The following is a 6,006-nucleotide window of genomic DNA, read 5'->3' as shown; positions in this document are numbered from 1 at the left end:
CATCTAGGATTTTAATTTTAACTTTTATTCCTCAACTAAATCTACAATTCGTAACTTAAGTTTACTTAGAAAATAAAAGGGTTTGTAATTTATGCAATCGAATAATTAGATGTTAGATCATCATTAGGTGTCAATATATTTGTGACAATCCCCATCTTCGACTATAATTAGCAGCCAAAATTTAATTTGTAGTGGCTAAAAAGTATTGCACACAAAAGAAATAGTAGAATCCTGGTTACAATACAATTTTTAGACCTCTAAAACCCGGGAGCAGTTCTAATAAAAGATCTTATGATTAGATGTTAAATCATCGTTAGGCGTAGATATCTTTTTGACAATCGCCATCCTTGACTTCAATTAGCAACCAAAATTTTATTTGTAGTGGCTAAAAAGTATTGCACAGAAAAGAAATAGTAGAATCCTGGTTACAATACAATTTTTAGAACTCTAAAACCCGGGAGCAGTTTCTAAAAAAAGATCTTATAATTAGGACCATTGCTAGATGTCAATATATTTTTCACAGTCATCCTTTATTCAGAATACAAGATCTAGTCACACTTTCAAAATTTTAAATGTTTGAACGAATATGAAGTCGAAATGATAATTCGTAAAAATTGTTGTCTCTACATTTTCTTCTCAAATAAATAAAAAATAAATATGTTCGCAAGCGGTAAACACACAGCTATTCATGAGAAATGTAGTAGAACATAATATAACTCACAAGAGGATTTTGCAATATTTGAAATGCTATCGGCATAATGTCTAGAGGAATATATATTTGTGGGGGGAGGTAAAAATTGCAAATCGAACACAAATGTCAATATCGACATTTGAGAACATTGACGAAAGAAACTTTGACATTAGTCGTGGTTTTTTGCGTATCCTTCTGATTTCCTGTCAGGAATATTGATGTTATATTGAATTCGTATTTACGGTGGTAGTAAAAGTGATTTAATAGCAAAGCGTAGCAAAATGAAGATCACAAATTCGAGGGGTAAAAGTCTTCCTGTCGAAGTGGTATGGAAAACTCGTAATATCTTCCAATCACCGACAAATGTTTCCAATTTCAAGACGGAACGACACTATGAAATCAGCATCGACTCTTTTACATCCGGATTTTAATAAGACAGTGAAAATGGAAAATTATAGACTATTACAATTTCCTCACTCTTCGTTCATTTATTTTATATTATGAAAAATTTCTTTCATAAAATTTAATTTATTTTAATAATTCCGATATGTATATCGAAAGAAAAAAATAAGACAAACCCTTTTTGGGATAGACCCGCAAGTAGAGTTTTTGATTTATCATTCTCGAAGAATCTCGTTTTCCCTGCGGATTTTCCTTCGAGTTTATTTTGTAGCATTATTATAGCTTATTCTGTTCTCTGTTTCCAGTGATTCCCTGAGTGCTATTTACAACGTTTTCCTTCCTCTCGTCATACAGACGTTTTTTTCGTTGTTCAATTTTTTCCTGAACAGAAAAATAGAATTAAAAATTTAAATAAACATTTCAAAGAAAACAAATGGAGAAAAGAAAGTGCGAAAAAAATTCCTTTAGAGTGAGAAATAATGATAAAATTAAAATTCTAATTTATGAGAAAAAAGTCAGTGAGAGAGTCTAAAAGATTTACGAGGCAACTACAATAATTCAAAGGGGCGCGCGAAGTGACTCTTTAAAAATTATTAAGTTACATGGAAAAGCAGCAGATTGGCGAGCTCGAAGAAGGAAAGCCGTCAAAAATGAAGGATTAAAGAGGAGAGATTAAATGAAGGAACGCTTTGTAATTAGATAAAAAAAAAATCTCCCGAGAAAGGTAAACATTTTTTAAAGAATAAAAATCTATTTATTTGGAAATTAACTACGAAACGAAAAATCAAGAATAAAAAGAAGGGAATTTAGGGAAATTTATGGAGAAAATTATCTCCGAGATAGAGACAGGGAATAATTAGAGATCATTAATGATACTATAAGGATCATGAATCATCAAAATCGCGCTTTAGATTTTCAGATAGAGCAAAGGTTTGGCAGAGCATCGAGTTTTCCCTGGAGGCACGTTTCCGGTAGCTACCCGTTAAAAGGGACATTCTGAGTGCGGTGTAGGGGCCTGTTTCATACAAATGGGTCTCCGGAGAATTCGATCAGGGCGAAATTTGCCCCCAGGAGATGCTTAACGGTTTGGTGGAGGCATCACAATCGATCGCATTCGATCATCGACTCTATATGTCCATCTGCTTCTCTCTCACTTACTCACTTGTTTTCTCTTCATCTCTCTTTCTCTCGCAACATGTTCGTTAATACTAACTATTATTCAAACAGCCGCACACTGTACTGCGACGACTGATTTTCCAACTTTACATCTGTTATCGCTTTTTCAAACCAGAATTGTACAGAGTTGATAATCTTGTTAACACACTGCATCAGTACATCACTCTCATAAAAACATTACCTTTCCGCATTATTGTTTCAGCAAACATTCGGTATTTTTTATTCCATCCCTCGCCAACAACATGGGGACAAAAAATACCTGTTAATTTTTTTTTTTATAATTTTCTGTTTATGACCTTAACAAAAATGTTTCCAAAAAAGAAAATAATGATGTGTTTCAATTTATGAGTAGAATTAATAATATGTTAAAAATTAGAATTTTGTTGGTTAATAACCTTTTAAAAAATGTTCAAAAGTCACGTGACGTAAGACAAAAAAAACCTTTTCCTGGATGAAATTTTATTGAAAAAGTAGAAACGCCTTAAAAAAAGAAATAGAAGACCCTCTTCCAATACGATCGATTACTTTATCTTTTTATCAGAAAAAGGACACTGGCGAGAAAAGATGCTTACACTGAATTCGAAACATGGAGCGAAGCGTCACGACATGAATTTTATGAGGGCTTTGTTCAAGTTCAAGACAAGAATACTGAGTAAGACGGGACGATATTTAAGTTTAGATGAAATGCTCACAGATCTAGTTAAAAATGTAATGGAATTTTTATTTTTGTAATCCAAACCGAAGAAATTGTATTAAAAAATCTTTTTTAGTTCCTAAGACCAATTATAATTTTATGCTAAAAAAATATCAATTACAAAGTAAAAATTATTCAACGAATCTAAAGAATGATGATATAGTCATATTCTTGTTCCAGTTTTGTAGAATTAAATTTGTCTTATTTTTCCCGAATGTAGGTACTTGAAATATTTCTCAGTGCAAAAGTTACAATGAAGCAGAACTTTCGCTGAATAGTATAATATTTTCAAACTATATATACACGAGAGGAAGATTCTAGTCGTTTGAAGAAAAATAGGAAGATATCTGATTTTTATGCTACACGCTTTCCTATTCGCCAGTCGGATCAATTTAAGATACATCTCTCAAGCCTTATGCTTCACAGTACGTCTTCTTGAAAACTATTCGAGTGAAACGACCGACGGATTCTACTCTGCGATAAAAATCCTGGCATACCTCCTACACTTTGAATTTTCCCCTGAATTTTTTTTATATATATATATCTAAAGTTCATTCTTTCGTTAAACTTCCAAAGGAAGACTGAATCTAAATTTCTCATCTTTATCTTCTTTTTTTTGTATTCAAATGTTAATTTTTCTCAATGCAATATAGAAAAGAATTTTTAATTATAAAAGTAGTTAAATTTGGATGATGATAACTTTTAGTGTGAACGAGAATGAAATATGAATGTTTTCATATATTTCAGTTGGTGAAAAGTTATTTCTTATGGGACTATTTTCTTCCTTATCCTAATTTTTTACTATTCAATAGAAGATGTAATTTTAATAAAGCGTCTAGACAGATGCCATGAGCAGATTTCATTCTTACGCAAAGGAACATGAAATTTGGATGAAGAAAAAAAATTGTTGCGTGTGGATCTTTTATAAGCTAAACTTGACATATGGCAATGTGCCATAACTTAGATATATTGATATCTAAGTTCGATTATACGAAGACTGCCAATTTCGGGAGAGATCCCAACTCGAAAGGAATAAAATGGAGAAATTTCTTCCCTTTGGAGTTTTCGTTGTGCATATGCAGAGTACTTATAAAGAAACTTTCTCGTATTCCTAAGGATCGCTGCGGAACGAAACGACAGGAGCAGAGCCATAAATCCGAGGAATACTCTCCCGTGAAATATCACCTATACTATCTCTATTCAGGACAGGGTCAAGTTAATCTCCAGCATACAGGTGGAATAGCACTTTAAGCACTTACATTTTATAAATTTTATACACTTCATACACTTCATACACCTCATACTGCATGGTAAAAAGGTTTTTTATATACTGAAGATCCTCTTTTTAAAACTATTTAAATTATTAGGCAAGACAAGCGAGAAGTGTTGTAAATATTCTCTTAAGAGTGAATTTCTAATTACGGGAAAATTGAACAAGCCAAGAAGAGTATAAAATTTAAAAAGCAACTTTCTGAACTGTCGGGAAAGATAAGAGATCGTAAAAAATGTGGACGAGGTGGCTAATAATTTTACAATAGCCATGAAAGCTGTAAACTGGCGTAAACTCTTACAACGAAACGAAATTATTCGTGAATTGCAAGTTTTCACTTGTCTTAGGTTTTGGATTGCATGTCATTGTAATAAATAAATCTGGTTTTTCAAGATCTGGAGTTGAATTCAATTCAAAATTTGTCACAGGTAAAGACAAGTTTACTTCCAGAGCAGTTCAAAGATCTTCATGTGAACTTTGGACTCTTTCACATGTACTGTTTTTCTTCCCTTTTCGCAACTTTCCCTCCACTCAAACATGGGACGTAAAGCCTTTCATGTTTGCTTGGGAGAAAGATTGAAATTGAGGAAGTTGCTTAAAGATCTCCATGTGAACTGTGGTCTCTTTCACATGTACACTTGTACTTTCTTCAAATGGCCATCAGTTTTCAGGTGTGCAAGATATAATGTTCCTTGGGATCTCAAATTAAAGCTGAACTGTTCTAACTTTTTCTTCTTCTTCGCAACTTTTCCTCCACTCAGACATGGAAAGCTTCACCTTCCATGTTTGTTTGGGAGAAAGATTGAAATTGAAGAAGTTACAGCTGCTTAAGGATCTTCATGAGAACCCTGGACTCTTTCACATGTACACTTGTGCTTCCTTAGGTTTATCATTATCATTTGGATGTAGAGAATCTGTACAATTCCGCCGACCTGAAAAATTAAACACAAAAACTAATTATAGTGTCAAGATCTGTAATTAATGAACACTATATACTCACCAAGGGCAGAAGATTCAATTCTTGCGTAAAGAAACTAGTTCCAACAGTTCCATTAAATACAATTTGACGCATCAAAATTTACCAAAGCTAAAGGATAGACTTTCGTGGTTGCATAAATACTAATTAGAAAACTGTCTTAATTGGAATTAATAAGAACACGACTGCTAATGATAATTAATGAAATTATAAACTTTCGGAGGATATTCGAGTTACTTTAATAAGTGGTTTTTGAGTTTGAAGAAGAGCTCTTAATAAATGATACAAAGTTGCATGAAATCCATCGGTTCTTATTGAATCGAGACATAACTAGCCACAAAGTTTAGAAACTTCATCAGTTTATACACTCCGAGTTTGTTGTTGGAAGGTTGAAGTCTCCTGCAACAAGGGGGGGAGGAGAGATTTTCGTTCCTTTCGACCACCGAATGGCATCTCTATTACATGCAAATTCGTAGCTCGTCGGTTTATAAACGAGACTTGAACCCCCGTAGAGCCCGAAGGGGTTAGTTGTTAGTTCAGTTCGGTTTAATTTAGTTTAGTTTGGTCAATAGTTAAACCGTTATTGTATTTTGTGTCCTATCTGGCCAATGAGATGAAAGACCGCTTTTCCTTATTTACATACTTCCTATTCCTGCAAATAGAACTCGCGAAAACTTTTCTTTTTAAATTTCATCAAAGGGAATTATTTAATATATCCCTGACTTTTAAAACATTCATTAAAAAAAACCCCCCCTTTCTCAAACATAAATCAAACAAAAATCCACTTCTGGAAAATA

This window comes from Leptopilina heterotoma, unplaced genomic scaffold (genome assembly GCF_015476425.1).
Source record: "Leptopilina heterotoma isolate Lh14 unplaced genomic scaffold, ASM1547642v1 Lhet_42, whole genome shotgun sequence".
NCBI classification, from domain to species: domain Eukaryota; kingdom Metazoa; phylum Arthropoda; class Insecta; order Hymenoptera; family Figitidae; genus Leptopilina; species Leptopilina heterotoma.
The sequence above is the reverse complement of the archived record's forward strand: the minus strand, read 5'-3'. Positions refer to the sequence as shown.